Source organism: Lissotriton helveticus, chromosome 7 (genome assembly GCF_964261635.1).
Source record: "Lissotriton helveticus chromosome 7, aLisHel1.1, whole genome shotgun sequence".
Taxonomy (NCBI): Eukaryota; Metazoa; Chordata; class Amphibia; order Caudata; family Salamandridae; genus Lissotriton; species Lissotriton helveticus.
This window is the reverse complement of record NC_136068.1, coordinates 1067125375-1067142167: the sequence shown is the minus strand read 5'-3', so window position 1 is coordinate 1067142167 and position 16793 is coordinate 1067125375. Positions and strand designations below refer to the sequence as shown.

The 16793-nt window shown below is 48.3% G+C and overlaps 1 long non-coding RNA gene across 1 annotated transcript in view; it reads left to right on the top strand.

The window, feature by feature from the left end:
- Positions 1 to 16793, top strand: part of LOC144767227 (uncharacterized) — a 514231-nt gene that overhangs the window by 326834 nt on the left and 170604 nt on the right. Inside the window, exon 3 of the long non-coding RNA XR_013598105.1 lies at positions 8110 to 8242. This is a non-coding gene — a long non-coding RNA (uncharacterized LOC144767227). The remainder of the gene's footprint in view (positions 1 to 8109; positions 8243 to 16793) is intronic.

The following is a 16793-nucleotide window of genomic DNA, read 5'->3' as shown; positions in this document are numbered from 1 at the left end:
CATGCGCAGGGTGTTGAAGCACGATGACGATACGGCGTTGACTTGTCTGGTCATCGAGAGGGAGGAGTCCAGGATGAAGCCCAGGTTTCGTGCGTGATCCGTTGGCTTGGGGGTGGTGCCCAGGGCAGGGGGCCACCAGGTGTCATCCCAGGCGGAGGGGATGATCCTAGGATGAGGACTTCCGTCTTGTCTGAGTTCAGTTTCAGGCGGCTGTTCTTCATCCACTCGGCGACATCTTTCATCCCTTCGTGTAGGCTGGCTCTGGCGGTGGCGGGGTCGTTGGTGAGGGAGAGGATCAGCTGGGTGTCATTGACGTAGATGATGTTAAGGTTGTGTTGGCGTGCGATGGCTGCAAGGGGGCTCATGTAGACGTTGAAGAGGGTGGGGCTGAGTGAGGATCCTTGTGGTACACCGCAAATGACTTTGGTGGCCTCGGATCTGAACGGGGGAGGCGGACTCTCCGGGTTCTTCCGGCGAGGAACGAGATGATCCACTCCAGTGCCTTCTCTTGGATTCCGATGTTGCTGAGACACTGTGCTAGGGTGCAGTGGCAGACAGTGTTGAATGCTGCAGAGAGGTCCAGGAGGATGAGGGCCGCTGTTTCCCCGTTGTCGAGCAGGGATCTGATATCGTCGGTGGCTGCGATTAGGGTGGTCTCGGTGCTGTGGTTGGCTCGGAAGCCGGACTGCGAAGGGTCGAGGGATCCGTTTGTCTCGAGGAAGGCGGCGAGCTGTTTGTTGACGGTCTTCTCGATGACTTTGGCAGGAAAAGGGAGGAGCGAGATGGGGCGGAAGTTCTTGAGGTCGGTGGGGTCCGCTGTTGGTTTCTTCAGGAGGGCGCTGAGCTCGGTGTGCTTCCAGCTCTCCGGGAAGGTGGCGGTGTTGAAGGAGATGTTGATGATGTCCCGGAGTTGGGGTGCGATGACGGAGTCGGCCTTGTTGAAGACGTGGTGGGGGCAGGGGTCGGTTGGTGATCCGGAGTGGATGGTGATCATCGTGCGGGTGGTGTCTTCGGTGCTGACCGGGGTCCAGTTGCAGAGGGTGGTGGTGGGGGGCGTTGGTTTGGTGGTTGTGTGCGTGGTCTGTGCGCCGAAGCTGTTGTGTATGTCGGCGATCTTGCGGTGGAAGAAGGTGGCGAGTGAGTCGCAGAGGTCCTGCGAGGGTGTGATGTTGTTGTTTCCGGCGTTGGGGTTGGAGAACTCTTTGACGATGCTGAAGAGTTCCTTGCTGTTGTGGGTGTTGTTGTCCAGTCGTTTTTTTAATGTTGTCCTTTTGGTGGTGCGGATCAGCTGGTGGTGTTTGCGGGTGGCGTTCTTGAGGGCAGTCATGTTTTCTGTGGTCTGGTCGTGGCGCCAGGCTTTTTCGAGGGTGCGGCAGTTTTTCTTGGATGTTTTGAGTTCATCAGTGAATTAGGAGGCTTTCTTGCTGCCGGGTCTGCTGGGAGGGTTCTTCAGTGGTGCGAGGTCGTCGGCGCAGTTGGTGAGCCAATGTGTGAAGGTGCGGGCTGCTTCATTGGGGTCCATTACGCTGGCGGGAGGGTTCTGGCTGAGGGAGGTGGTGAGCTGGTCGACGGTGATCTTGCTCCAGCTCCTGCGAGGAACCTGTTGCGGGTGGTGGTGAGTCGTGGTTCTTTTGAAGCTGAAGTGGACGCAGCTGTGATCCGTCCAATGAAGTCCGGTGGAGTGGCTGAAGGAGATGTGCTTGCTGGAGGAGAAGACGGGGTCAAGTGTGTGGCCGGCGTAGCCAGAAAAACGTCCGTGCGCTGACCAGTCGGGCCAGACCTTTGGGCGCTGCTTGGTTACCCTCTAGGCCAGTCTCACCCTGCTAGTTACACAGGGCTACGTTAGTTGGGTTGGGATGCGTGTGTGCGCAAGAGCGCGCGGCTGTGCCATAGTTTAGTCTGGCAGGCTGGGATGGCCCCTCCTCCCGCCTTTAAAATAGCCTCCTGGCGCTACGCAGTTTACTATGCACGACTTGTCGCACTCGGAAAGATTTAGACACAATTACATTTTTCGCCTCTTTTTCTTGTAACTGTGGGAAGGTGCTGTCCTTGGTGATGGCAATTAGCATTTTCTAACGGTAACAGATGCTGGCAATGCCAGGAGGCTGGTACCTACCGCCCGCACTGCCATCTGCTGCACCGGGCACTGCCTGCGGAGTCCTCTCCCATACTGCGAGCCCCCGCCCCCTTCTCCCCAGCCCCCTGGCCTTCTGCAGTCTTCCGGATTGTGTGATATTTCCTGCAGAAAACAGGGGCTGGGAATCAGAGGGGTTTTCAGGTTTATTAATAGTTTGTGTTGTGCTGTTTATTGTGGGGTTCGGTCTAGAATGCGGAGACAGGAGATTGGAAAATGTACAGCGTCAGTCAGAGAGGGTGGGGAGGAGGGGCAGCGGGGAAGGGAGGGCGGCAGTGGCGGAGATGAGGAGAGCAAGGGAAGGGAACAGAGCGTTGAGGGTGGCGAGGAGATAAAGGGGGGATATTGAGGGGATGTCTAGGGAATGGAGGGGGCACCGGGAGAAGGAGAGTGGAAGGAGAGAGGTACGCAGCAGTGGAGAGGGATAAAGAGTCAACGAGGAGGGAAAGGCTGAGAAGAAGAGAGGTGGCGAGAGGGGAAGTGAGGAGAAAGGGACAGAGTCTAATAGGGAAGAAAGCGATAGCAGAGGAGAAAGAGTGAGACAGGGGCTAGAGGAAAGAAGGAAATTAGGAACTGGTGGTCGTAGAAGTGAACTGATGTTTATGAGAGTGGGTGAGGGGTGGGGGCAGGGTAGGGCGCAGCTGGGCGTGCCAAGGGAAAGAATCTGGGGGTGATTAGGAGATCAGCAAACTAGAGAGATCAGGTGGGGCGGAGAATTGAGGAGAGAGCACAGCAGGACCTGGAAGAGAGCAAGGACAGAGCAGTACTTAATTTGTGAAAACATAAGCACTGGGTCCCTCGTCAGCAGTCGATTGCAGCTTGCACCAACTTATTGACTGTGCCAGCATTGCCAGGGCCAGTGCCAACACAACTACTAAGCATCACATGTGTTCAAGAGTGACAATTCTGACTATTCCAGGTCCCCAAAGATATAAGAATGGCTTGAACGGTAGGTATTAGCCAATTCTAAGGAATAATGAATTAGTAAACTGTTGTTTTGCTCTTCTCTATATTAGACATGCAGGGCTACCATGTGGCAGACTATCATAGGGGTCGGTGATGACAATTAAGTGTTGGTGCGGAGCACCGGAAACCACCGGCTCAAATTAAGCACTGGGACAGAGGATGGAAAAGCAGGGATGGGTAGAAGAAGGGGCGGTTGAGGTGAAAGCGTGCTTGCCCTCTTGCAGGGCCCAACACACTAGGTTTGTGAATGTGCTCAAGCCCCCAGCCCCCCCTGGTTCTGATAAAGATGTCTAATTAAATCTGGATTGCTCCTAGGCTGTCCTCATTTTCCTTTGGTTGGTACAGGCGCTATTACACAACCAGAACATCATTATGTCAAAAACACATTCTCTCACACTGAGCCATCAGAAACACTGTGAATTTACACAGCTTCAGAACTGATTTCTGTAGAAAAAAAATCGATGGGTAGAGTGCTTGAATTAAAATCAGTCACTGGTGATCACCCTGGTCTGGAATCCACCACATCGTTTTTTCTTGCCCACCTTGACACCTCAGATAGAAACCAGACACACATTAGCACCGGTCCGGCTTCAGTAAAAGCAGGCCATCATGAACTGCCAGGCCAGGTCCCCACTGAATGGGAGCACAAACAAACCCAGATCAGTTTTGGCTTTTTTGTCTGGGCATGCATTTAAGGCATCACACTCAGGACAACAAAAAGTGAGAGGTGGACTGCTTGAATTATTCTCAGGTGCGGTCAATCACTCTGGGGAGCAGTCCAGTCCATCATTTGTGTACTCTCAGTATAACACCCAATAGGAACCTGCCATATGCAAATCAGCTTTAGTGCGGACAGTAAGAACAGTTCATCCCGAACTGCCATACCAAATCCTCTCGGAATATGAACACTCGAGATTCCAGGCAGGATATTTTGGCCTCGGCCATATTTTGCAGCTTGAGTCCTATGGCACAGTGAGCTCAAGATCCACATGTGGGCACACCCGTCACACTTCCGGTGTCGCACTGACAACAAAAAAAAATCAGCCTGTGGATTGCTTGAATTAATCTCAGCCACTGATAGACAGGATGGCCCAGAGTGATTATCGTTTGTTTATCCTCCATGCCACCTCAGGCAGGAATAAGCAACATGTAAATCGGCCCGACCCTGCTCCACTGTACTGGTATATGGGCTTTGTAATTACCAGTGGCTGAAATGAATGCAGGCATTCCACCCATCACTTTTGGGTTTTCCTCCATGTGATGACCGAAGTGTGACAGGTATCCCCAAACATGAGCCCTATGATTAATGTGCCACTGGAATCAAGATGCACCCTGCTGTCAACACACAAATAGGACAAAACAAGTCCTGGGTTGCTTTTGTTCCACTTCAGAGTGGACCTGGCTTTGTGATGTACTGTTCCTATTGGACCAAGACCAAGGCTGATTTGCCTATGGCTGGTTACTGTCTCAGATGGCATAATGACAAAAAACACAGACTGGAATGCAGCCTTAGTAATTACCATTGGCTGAGTTTAATTCAACCATAACCTTTTTGTTTTCCACAAAAGTGATTCCAAAAACACTTTGAAAATGTATTTTATAAAAGCATTGTTGCTTTAGTGTCTACTAGAACTTCCTACATTTGCCATTGAACAGGGAGGATGGATCAGCCCCAGTAGAGGATCTGGTGTCAGTCAGATGGAAGCAAACAGTGAGTTGCTGCCTTCTGTAAACAACAGAGAGAGCCACTGTGCAGATCTAGTCCTTGTGAGTGACAGGCAGCAATTAAAGTAAACAGCCTATTTGTGATGAGCCACATTTCCCATGAAAGGTGCGTTATTTAGGCTAGGTGGGGAGGGAGGTGGTACACTCATGCTTCTGTCAGAGCGGTAAGGGGATGGCAGTGGTTATGTTGGTGGTGGTAGTGACAGACGCTGTGGTAGTCATGGTGGTTGTCTAGTTTTTGCCTGTTGTTGTGTCCATAACAACCATTAGTATCTCAATCCTCCTCCATGGAGTGCCTTCTCTAGCACGATGGCACCTACCTCTGCTGTAATGATGGCCTTTCATTACACATTGTGGGCACTTCTGGCATGATTTTTCAACACATTGTATAATTGTGACCATTCTTGGCATTTAGTACACATCTTTGGATTGCTGGTACCAACCTATAACATAACGCAAGCTCTGGTACAATGATGATCACTTTTGGCATATTGTGGACATCATTGGCATGGCTAGACCTATGCCAATGGTACAATGCGAACCCCAAAATAATAGTGGCTATTATAGGTATATTGTGGTCATTTTTGCATAGTGATTCCCACTGGCCATTTTTGTCTTATTGAGTGCATCCTGGGCATGACGGAGACCATCACTGGCACAATGAAGTTCCTTGCATAATAGTTGCCATTTTTGTAATTGTATGAGTTCTTCTGGCATGACTGTCCCTATTCGCTATAATGTTGGACCTGACATAATGGCACACACCATCTCCATACTAAGGGCATGTCTGATATGATGATGCCCATTACTGACATACTGATGACCAGTCATGGTATGTGGTGGGCTGGCTTAGCCTTATGAAGTCCACCACTGGAATAATAGTGGCCTAGGAAAAATGCCCATTGTTGACATATTGTGGGTTTCCTTAACATAGTTGTTGCTGATTGGTAGTGGAAACCGCAGTATTTTCTCTTGACACGTTGGAGTGTAGGGCAGTCTTTCCCCATGTCAAAATATAAAATGTGAATGATTGAAAACAATGATGCGTTGATATTCAGGCACTAAAATGTATTTATTAAAATAAACAGTTGGCATTGTAGGACAAACCATAATATTTATTTCATTAAAATGGCTAATTGAGTTTAATCATTCAAAAAAAGAAAAATGTGTATTTGATTCGAAAATGTATGCATTCCCCCAAACTGCCAAGCTGAAGTTTGTTGACATTATCTTTGAAAACTGATATTTAAATAATAATTCATGCTCAGTTAGGAAGACATTGCTGATGTTGATTCCTTGGTATCAGAGGGCACGAACTACTATTGCTATAATTTCATGTCTTTTGTGGACTGTGTTGTAGCAAGAGTGCTATATGCCTTAATGCATATAGCACTCCTTTGTGTGGAATCATTTCATAATCATTGTATAAAAAACCTTTTTTTGTAATGGGATTTAGGCTTCGCAGCAGGCATGGAAAGTGCCATATAAATACAAGTTCAATACAGTAAAGTACAATAATACTACTAGTATCTGAGGCCTGAGCTCACAAGATCTGAGTCAGCTGTCATCTATGTGAACCTACAGGGTCTCATTAGCCAAAGAGGTAGAAATGTTGCAAGATCTGTATAGCTCTGCTGTTTGCAGCCCAGAGAGGGAGATTTTTTCCAGCTTGTTCTGTCTAAGAAGTCTTTCCACCAGTTTGTGAATCTACTTGAAACGGCAGAGTGGAAGAAAGTGGAATGCACATGTGAAAAGACAATCAAAGGGGCACATGCATCAATGGAAATTGCATTCGCAAATGGTGCGAATCGCAAAATTCGGCCGTTTGCGAATGCAATTCCATGTTTTGGGATGCATTAACATTTTTGTAATTTTCGCAATTTAAGAAATCGCAAAATTGCGATTTCTTAAATTGCAATTGCATTTAAGGAATCTCAAATTGAGATTCCTTAAATGCAATGCATCAAACTTTAAAAATTTGCGAATTCGCAAATAAGGGGAGCAAATTACCATGAAGTTGACCTTCATGGTAATTTGCGAAAACTTTGAAAAATGCACTAAAGTGCATTTTTCAAAGTTCCATTTTACACACACACATGCCTTTGGGGCATGTGAGTGTGCAAAATGTACTTCTAAGGAGATTTCAGGGGTGCAACAGGGTGTCCTTTGGACACCCCTGCACCCTTGAAATTGCATTCCTAATTTGCGAATTTCTAATGGTGAATTGCAAATTAAGAATGTCTTTCCATTCATTCCTATGGGCCTCTAGGCCCATAGGAATGGATGGGGAGGTATTCCTTAATTGCGATTCTCAATTAGAGAATCGCAATTAAGGAATTTTAAGAAATCGCTATTTTTATAGTGATTTCTTGATGCATTGCAGTTTGCAATTCCTTAATTGCGATTCCTTATTTTTCGCAATTAAGGGATCACAAAATGCAATATTGATGCATGTGCCCCAAAATGTATTAATTTAGCTAACAGAAAAACGTACTGCTTTTAAGCCATTTTTGGGGACAGTGCGCTGCAAATGCATATTTGCTTGCCTTGCATGACGTGAAAGATATTGCTATATTTCATCCACACCTCTTCAGAGCCTTTGACTGTTTAGCCAACTTCTGTAAAATAAAAAAATTGGTACTCTAAAATGCAGCTTTGTGGCCGTTTTTTAGGTCTTGCCTACTAGACAGTGACTGGTGCAAGACATATTGTTAGCTTACAGTGGGCCCATTGCTGACAATGAGTTGGCTTGATTTTTCTCTAATTTTCTTGCTTCTTCCTTGTTAGCTTTTGTGATATTTCCTTCCTCTTCTTGTGTTTGTCTTTCTCCTGAAGCATGGACACATTACTTGTGTCCTTCCATTGCTCATTTTTCAGGTGTTCCTTTTTCCTTTTTGTTTAAGCATTCCATGAGAGTGCATGTTTTCCAGTTATCTCCCAAGGGTGCTTCTCTTCCCCCCTCCGTGTTGCGATCTCTCTCCCTTGCGTGTGTGCTTCTCTCCTGCCCACTCCTCTTGCTCTCTCTCCCATTTATTTCCCTCCCTTGCTCTTGGTCACTTTTGTTTGCTTCCTTCTCTCACTGTTCATGTTGCTTCCCCACCCATGCCCCTAATGTTGCTCCCACCACCCTCCTGTTGCTTTCCCCCACCCATTCTCTATGATTTCATCCCCTGCCCTCTGTATTGCTTCGGCCGCTGTGCTCCACATTGCTGTGTCTTGCCTGTGTTTCTCTCTTTGTGCTTTACTCTCCGAGAAACTGAGTATATTTGGTTCTATTTTGTCAGGAACAAATGACCTGCATGGTGTTTGAATCAACCTCACGGGGAACAACAACTACAGTTCCACTTCTAAAGGAGTGAGGTGGCTCCAAGGGATCCAAGACCTACAACCACAGCCTGGAGTGTCACACTGAAGGAGGTGAGGACCTCAGCTTTCTTTCACTGAGTTGCACGACTCCCCATCTGTCACCCTAGCATCAGCTGTGCTCCTCCACCCCTGGAGAGGGGGCACAGAGCAGCAAAGTGGTTACTTCTTATTTCTGCTCTACAAGTTTTAGATTCAACTCCAAGGACTCCGACTCCAGTTTTACGACATCATCACTTGTATTTCTCGTCCATGAGGCAGCTTCTGTCTGTAGGCAAAAGTCTATTGTGCACCACAGTGCTTTAAGTGACGAATGTGGTGGTGGAGCGTGGGAGGGGTGGAGCTTAAGTAATTAATGGAATGGCTTTAAAAGTGTAAAGTACAATCCTGTGCTTTATACAGCGTGCGACCTGACCAGCATCCTGGTTCCTTGTTGTTAATTTTCTGCTATCCAGACATATCACCCAACTACAAATATATGGCTAACACAAGCCAGGCTTATTGGCTTTTTGAGTACTTAGAAGAAGTTATATATAAACGAGTAATAAAAATATTTCTTTTGTAAATAATTAGTATAGGTAATTACAAATAGTACATATCTGACCATCACTATATATATGCACACTGGAGAGACGAGAAGGATTGAATTTGCATGTATTCTGAACACAGTTCTGGCCCACTGACTCACATTGCCTTCAGCCTCACCTCCAGAGTTCTCAGTCTTGCCCCACTATGACATCCCTCTCACAATCAGAACACACCCAGACCAGACACCTAAATGCGACCAGGCTCACATGTACCATACAAGTGACTTTAGTGCATCCCGCCATATATATATATATATATTTTTTTTTTTATGGTCTCCTTCTATACCAACGACCCGGACCCGCCATTTTGTCTGACCTTTGTCCCATTCCTTTTTCCCTCACGACTCCTCCTGATGACCCTTGATCGTTTTTCTCTTTTTGCTGGACTGCCTTAAATATATATATATGTAAATATGTATATAATTGTCCAAGCCTAATTGCTGTTAAAATGTAATCCTGTGTGAATTTACTATTTGTATATATAGAACTCTAACCACTAGTATATGTAGTAGACCTTTGTACTTACTACCATTCCTATGTGACTTTAGAGTTTTTCTGTTTGTATCTCTTCCTTGAGTGACTTTACAAGTTGTACATGTGCAATTTTTTCCTGTTTTTATCTCTGCCTTGAGTGACTTTACACCTTGTACATTTGCAATTTTTTTCTGTTTGTATCTCTCATGCAACTCATGTAATCCAAAGTCCTTATGTAACGCAACTGGTTCTTTTGTAAAGCGCTCTGACACTTTCGGGTAATGTTCGCGCTATATAAAATCGCAATAAAAACCTCTAGTTTGCCAATGCTTAGTAAGGTCAATACCAATTACAAATCAAAAATGCACTAAAGAGAAGAGAGTTCACAAATGGTAATACATTTAAAGTCTTTACTTAATTTAAAAGATGCCATGTTTATACAGTAGCCTGTTGTTAACACCATTGTTAAAGCCAATAGGTCGTAAAGGCTTGATATTTTGGCTTTGCTAATGTTGGTTTTAAAAATGGTCACGGTGGCAGAACCCCTCATCACAGGAAACAGTGAGGATACAATTTCAGCCAGTAGCCTTTTAGAATTATTTATAGCACAAGCAACAGGATAGTACTCTGAGCGCCCACAGGTGCAACATGTGGTCTGAATGGGAGTCAGCCATGTATTGGTTTCAGAATGCCAGGTCAGCACTTTTGGTGGCCCCAAGACTTTTTTTTTAACATCTTTATTGGAATTTTATTATAGACAGTACAGCGGGCGTATCATTTAATGCAACCAGTTTGACCACGTCATTACGAGCATTAGGTAGCAAGCGCCTCGTGTCCTTGTTCACATAGATGTAGTGATCAGGAAAAACATGTTCCCCAAAGTCAACACATTTTTCAAACTTTGAGCCAATCCGATTGCAAACGCTAAGAGAAGAGAAACATACAGCATGCAGTCTAGCGCACAGGCTGCCTCTGTGATCCACAAGGGTGTATGGTTGGTCCTTTGTCGGCCTAAAACCCATGGCATAAAGTATGTCACTGCTACGCCCCAACTATGTAGGGAATGGGGGGGTGAGAGAAGACGGGGAGGTAAAGGGGGTCTATATACCCGGACTGGTTCCAATGAGCTATTATAGGATGTAATTGATCAGTCCGATGGGGTGGAACTGCCCTGTGGTCCCTGTGCAGCATGTCCGCTCTGGCCTTGCGGCAGCACGGGCATTCGACGAAGCCTCAGGTAAGATTTTGTGGAGTTTGGTCAGAGTGAGGTATGCCCTGTCTAGGATGTTTTGTTATATGTTACACATGCATTATGGGAGACCATCCGCGGGTATAAAACAATTCTGTTGCACTCCTTCCGGGTCAACCTGTGGCCTGTGTCCCCTTCCCAGGTCATCCTGAGTGACTCCCAGGGATCTTGCAATGCGTGGGAAAGGGATTTAGTCAGACGGCCAATTAGTCAGTGTCCGTCCCCCATTGTGTGCATTGTTTGTAGCAGCGGGTGTGGGTCGGGCTTCATATCTACTATATTCCACAGCCTCTCTAATTCTACTACCTGTGGAAAAGTAAATTTTGCCATGTTGTATGTGCCTACGTGTTCCCCATATTATGCTATATGTGCATGATCGATATGCATGTATATCCCCCTATGAGCGATTAAAGACGCAATTACAGTTGTGTCCATCTCTAGTATGCCAGTTTCCAGTTCTCGTGAAAACAACGAATATTAGGCTTATGTAAACCTACGTTGCTACATTTTACGGTGTGCACGTTAACTCATTGAATTGTCCCCGTTTCTAGGCCTCAAAAGGGCCCGGACACCAGATTCAGCTCCTGTCTCCTCAACCCTCTCCGAGGAGCGATACAGCCCCACCTGCATCCCTGACCCTTCGCTTACTTTCTGCCTCACAGTGCCCGGCTCGGCCTGGCTCTGCCTGCCAGTCTGCCAAGAGTATGTTATGATTCTAGTTATCAGTCCAGCCCTCCTTCTCTGCATTCCTAAGCTACTGCACCGCATCAATAGTTTCCATCATGGTCTAGCCTTTATGTCTCCATGTAAGAGAAATACTGTATTAATATTCATAGAATATTCCTCGTACACGCAATACATGTAGAATTATACACGCACCAGTCTTAGTGTCTAGTAGCCTTTGCCCTGATAACTTTTGGATTCTATCAATATGTACTCCAAACACCAGATACCAGATATGTCTTAGGTACATGTCGCTCTGACACTCCAGACTTTAGTCTCCTCTTCTAGCGCAGAAGTCATAGCCCCCAGTTCTCCCTGGTAACACGTCATTGCCCGTTTGCGCGCACCACTAGGTTAAAGGTCCCAGCTGCTCAGGTAGCCCCCTCCATGTTTCCGCCCCATTTATGACACTTCTGTTACGTTTACATCACATGTCTATGTATACGCCCTGTACACGCCTTCTTGTTACATCATTTTACCCTTATCTTTCGCGACTGCTACAAGAAACGCCTACTGCTACGCCTACTGAAATGAAATGAAATTAAATTAAATGAAATGAAAAAGAAACTTATAAAGCGCTCTGTGGCCAAGCGGCTTCCTGGCGCTGAGGAACACATCAATATCTGCCTACCATGTGCGGGAGAGATTTAGCCCGGGAATGCCTGAAGAAAGAAGAAAGTTTTGAGGGCTTTCCGAAAATGAGAAAAAATGGGAATGGAGCGGATAGAGAGGGGAAGGGAATTCCAGATCTGCGGATCGCGCACAGAAAAGCGGGTGCCCCCTGTGCGGGACGTACGGTAGCGGGGGACGTGAAGGAGAGAAAGGGAGGAAGAACGGAGGGTGCGGGGAGGGGCATGAGAGGAGATCAAAGAGTTGATGAAGAGAGGAGCGGACCGGGCCTGCGCCCGAAAGGCCAGGCAGGCAAGTTTGAACTGAGACCTGAACTGGACGGGGAGCCAGTGAAGGGTTTTAAGGGCGGGAGTGATGTGGGAAAACTTCGGAAGACGGAGGACAAGACGGGCCGCCTGGTTCTGGATGGCCTGGAGACGACGGGTCTCGTAGGCAGGAATGCCTACATACAGGCCATTACCGTAATCCAGGCGAGATGTAATGAGGGCAGTGATGATAATTTTAAGGGCATCAACAGAAAAAAACCGGGAAATCTTACGAATGAGGCGGAGGGAAAGAAAGCAAGAGGATACAACAGAGCTAATGTGCGCATGCATCGAGAGATCATTGCTGACCTTGATGCCCAAGGTACGAACAGAGGGAGCCGGGGAAGGTGGAGGACCAAAAGAAAGGGGCCAATGGACTGGGGACCAGGGGTTGGAGGGGCCACCAGTGAGGACAAGCTCAGTCTTGTCAGGGTTGAGCTTCAAATGATTGAAGCTCATCCACTGGGAAATAAAGGCAAGAGTCGACGTGAGCTTGAGAAGAGAATGAGTGGGGGAAGATAGATCGAAGACGAGCTGGAGGTCATCAGCGTAGTTATACACCGAGACCCCCAGCTCAAGAAGCGATAGAATGAGGGGACGGATATAGAGGTTGAAGAGAAGGGGGGAAAGGGAAGAACCTTGGGGTACCCCACACGTGACCGGAAGGGGAGGAGCAGAGAAGGTAGAGAGGTGGACTGCCTGTGATCGTCCCTGCAGAAAGGACGCGATCCAAGAGAGGGCAACGCCCTGGATGCCCGCTGCGCTGACACGGTCAAGAAGAATAGCATGATCGACCGTGTCAAACGCAGCGGACAGATCCAGAAGGACTAAGGCCTGAGGAAGGTTGCCATCGGCCTTGTCCTTCAGTTCATCAAGGACCGCAAGGACCACGCCCTCAGTGGAGTGGCCCGGTTGAAAGCCAGCCTGGTGGGAGGCCAAGATGTTATTCTCCTCGATGTAGGATGAGAGACAAGATGTTACGTGGCTCTCAAGAATCTTCCCTAGATAGGGGAGGAGGGAAATCGGCCTAAAATTCGATGGAAGGGAGGGGTCCAGGCCAGCTTTTTTCAGGATAGGAAGCACAATGGCAGACTTAAAGAAAGAGGGGACAGAACCCAGAGCCAGGCAGGAGTTAAGGAAGGTTAGGGGGGGGGGTAGGACAGCTAGTGAATAAAGTTCTAAGGATGCGAGCAGGTGCACAGTCCACCGGGGATCCAGACTTGACCTTAACAAGGAGGCCGAGAAAAAGCTCAGGTGAGATGGGTGTGAAGTGATCAAAAACAGGGGCAGAGAGAGGGGGGTGGTCCGGTAGATCGAGGTAAGGCACAGTCGGAATGTTGGCCTTAATGGTGATTATTTTGTTAATAAAATAGGTATTCAACGAGTGGCAGAGAGATTGCGAAGGAGCAGGGGAAAGACCCGCACGGTCAGAAGTGGCAAGGCTACGGACCAGAGAAAAGATCTCACGAGTTTTGTTAGCTGAAAGGGCAACGCGGTCGGAGAAGTATTTGGATTTGGCCGCTAAGATGGCCGATTTATAATTGTTGAGAAGAGCCCTATATTTCAGGCGGAGAGCGGGGCAATAGGTGCGACGCCAGCGACGTTCCGACCGTCTAAGCTCGAGCTTCAGGGATCTGAGGTCATTGGAGAACCACCTGTGGGCGTCGTGAAGTCGGGCCGATCTAATCTTTTTAAGAGGAGCGGCCTGATCACAAGCCGAAAAAAGCCAAGTGTGAATGGCATCCGCCTGATTTTCCACAGAGAGGTCGGTCAGAACGGGTGCCGATAGAGATAGAGAGGAGGAGAGATCGTTGAGATCAGCCTTATTCCAGCACCGAGCCCAGATGTTCTTGGGCAAGGTAGCTTTCTCGGGCTGACCTAAGGGGATGGAGAAGGAGATCAAACAATGATCGGACCAGCCACAGGGGGAGATGGAAGACACCAGGGGGTTGCAACGGAGAGACCAGATCTGGTCAAGAATATGACCATGGGTATGGGTAGGGGTCAAAACGTGGGACGAGAAATTGAGACAGCGGAGAGTAGCGGAAAAGTCTTTCGAGAGGGGGTCCTCCTGCGGATCGCCCGGCCAAAAATTAAAATCCCCCAGCAGAATTAGCGAAGAATTATCTACAGCCAGGGTGGCCAAGAGATCCTGCAGAGAGGACACAAAAGAAGACATGTACTGAGGGGGGCGGTACAGAAGAATCACCGTGAGGGGAATCGGGAGGTTGAGAGAGCGGGCCACCAAGAAATCTACATTGGTGATGCCAGGGTGCGAGAGGAGCTGGAATTGCAGGGATCGGCGGACTATCATCGCCACGCCACCCCCTGGACGGTCGGCGCGGAGGGCGTAGTGAGTTGCAGGAAGAATCGCGAGAAGGTCAGGAAGAGAATGGGAGGAAAACCAAGTCTCAGTGAGGAAAAGAAAGTCCGGGGGGTCAGTGTCCAGTAGGTTGAAAAGAGCGGTTTGATTTTTTACGGCCGAGCGTGTATTCAAGAGAATAGCAGAGGCGTCAAGGGAAGCAGGGGAAGCACGCGGAAGGGAGGGCGGAGAGGGAATTGGGGAAGGAGAAGGCAAGACGACACCGGGAAGAGGGGGGGCATAGATGCCATGCGAGGATAAATGTAGAGCTACAGATGGGGAGAGAGGGGTTGAAGCAGAGAGAGATGAGAGTTGGGCCGAGGAGTGCGCCAGACGAGGGGCAGAGTCTGTGGCCCCTGGTCCCGGTCGGTCGCGGACGGGCGCAGACGGGCTTGCCTTAGGCGCGCCTTCGGCGCGCAAACGGCGCGCCCGCTGCGCCCGTCCGCTGCTCGAACGGTAAAGGCACATGTTAAATAGTGAGGCTAGGAGGCGAGATCAGGGGGCGTGGCCAAAAAGTGGGCGTGGCCGGGAAGGCGCCCGCTGAAGGCGGGAAGCGAGTGCAAGAGATCCCGCTGCAGCGTCCAACTCGGCTGCGCGGAAGGGAGGGAACGAGGGCAAGGTCCCTGAACAGGTGAGGAGAGGGTGGGTTTAAAAGGCGCACTCAAGCGCTGTAAAATCTAGACAAAGAATGAGGGCTGAACTGAAAATACAACTAAAAGCTCCCGCGGATGGCAGGGAGTGATCCTGGTGTCAGTCAGCTTGTATTCAGCTGCTAAATAGCGTCCTGGGGGGCGTGGCCAAAAAGTGGGCGTGGCCGGGAAGGCGCCCGCTGAAGGCGGGAAGCGAGTGCAAGAGATCCCGCTGCAGCGTCCAACTCGGCTGCGCGGAAGGGAGGGAACGAGGGCAAGGTCCCTGAACAGGTGAGGAGAGGGTGGGCCTACTGTATTGAATGTAATGCAATTGTTTTGATATATATACTGTGAACTGTTACTGAAAGTTGTCCAAGCCCCGATTTCCATTCTCCGGCAGCTGCCTTCATTCTATTCCCGTACAGGCTGTCCTGTTCCTGTCCTTTATGCCTGATTAAAGCCTGTAGACTCAAGATACCTCGAATCCTGACTCTTATTTATTGAGCTATCTGTTTCATTCACTGTATTAAAAAATAGAACCGGTAATTAATTATTTATTTACCACATAATGGCGCCCGAATAGGTACTTTCCCTTTCCCCACGCGCCGGTGAAGCCACGCAGGCCCCCTGATCCTCTGCAGCCGTGACGGAACCATACCGTGCACGTGCAGATATTTCTGCTTCAAGTATCCCTCAGGCCCACGGAGGAGACGGAGGTTGCGGTCCAGCATCCAGACGAGGCGGTGAGGAACGCGGCGAGTCCCGACCAGAGCCCAAGCCGAGAGTCCAAGGTCCGAGGTATCCGGAGGCCCACCTGTAACTGAAGTCCGAAGTTCGTAGTCCGTCGTCGTAGCAGTCCAGTCCAGTCCGAGGCCTTCCGTTCTTGCTGCCCGGTGAGTACCGTTGCTGGGGTAGTATCTAGACAGGGTCAATTAATTTGTCTCTGGTCCGTGGGTTTGGGTACACAGATCCAACACGAAGTGTCCACCTAGGTGGATGCGGGTCCTGACGTGTCTCTTTATGGGACCGGTAAGTTTCGTACTGTTTAGCAGTGCATCTAGTAATTCTAGTAAGTTCCGTTCTCGAGAAATTCATGTGTTCTGTTCTCAGTATATCAGGTAATATTCTGTCCGAACTGTTATTTTAAATGTCGTTTAATATGTTTTCAATGTCGTGGTATGAATGATTTTTTTTTCCAGTCATTATTGTGTTTATCGTGTATTGTATTGTGTCCAGATTCCAGCCTAGACAATGCCTCTATTCTCCAAGTTACGTCAGTTAAAAACCAGAAAAGGGTTATTAGAGGAAGCAGTTCCTGTCCCGCCTAGGGACAGTCCAGGTCATTTTATGTATCATAAGCATGGCTTAAGTGCCATATTATATCTAGACTTATGGGTGGACTACACCAAGGAATTAGAAGAGAAATATAGATGGCCCGTATCAGGTACGTGGGATGCCGAGTGCATCATGCGAGTAGAAGAAGCATTATGGAAAAAGAAATCCAGACAGTCCCAGAAAGATGCCATCGAGTTAGGGCGCAAAGAATCTCATAGAAGAACCGAAAAAGAAATCAGAAAAACAGAATTAAGTAGGGAATCCTCAGAAAAAGCCCAAGAAAGGGAATTAATCGAAGTAGGTGAACGAGT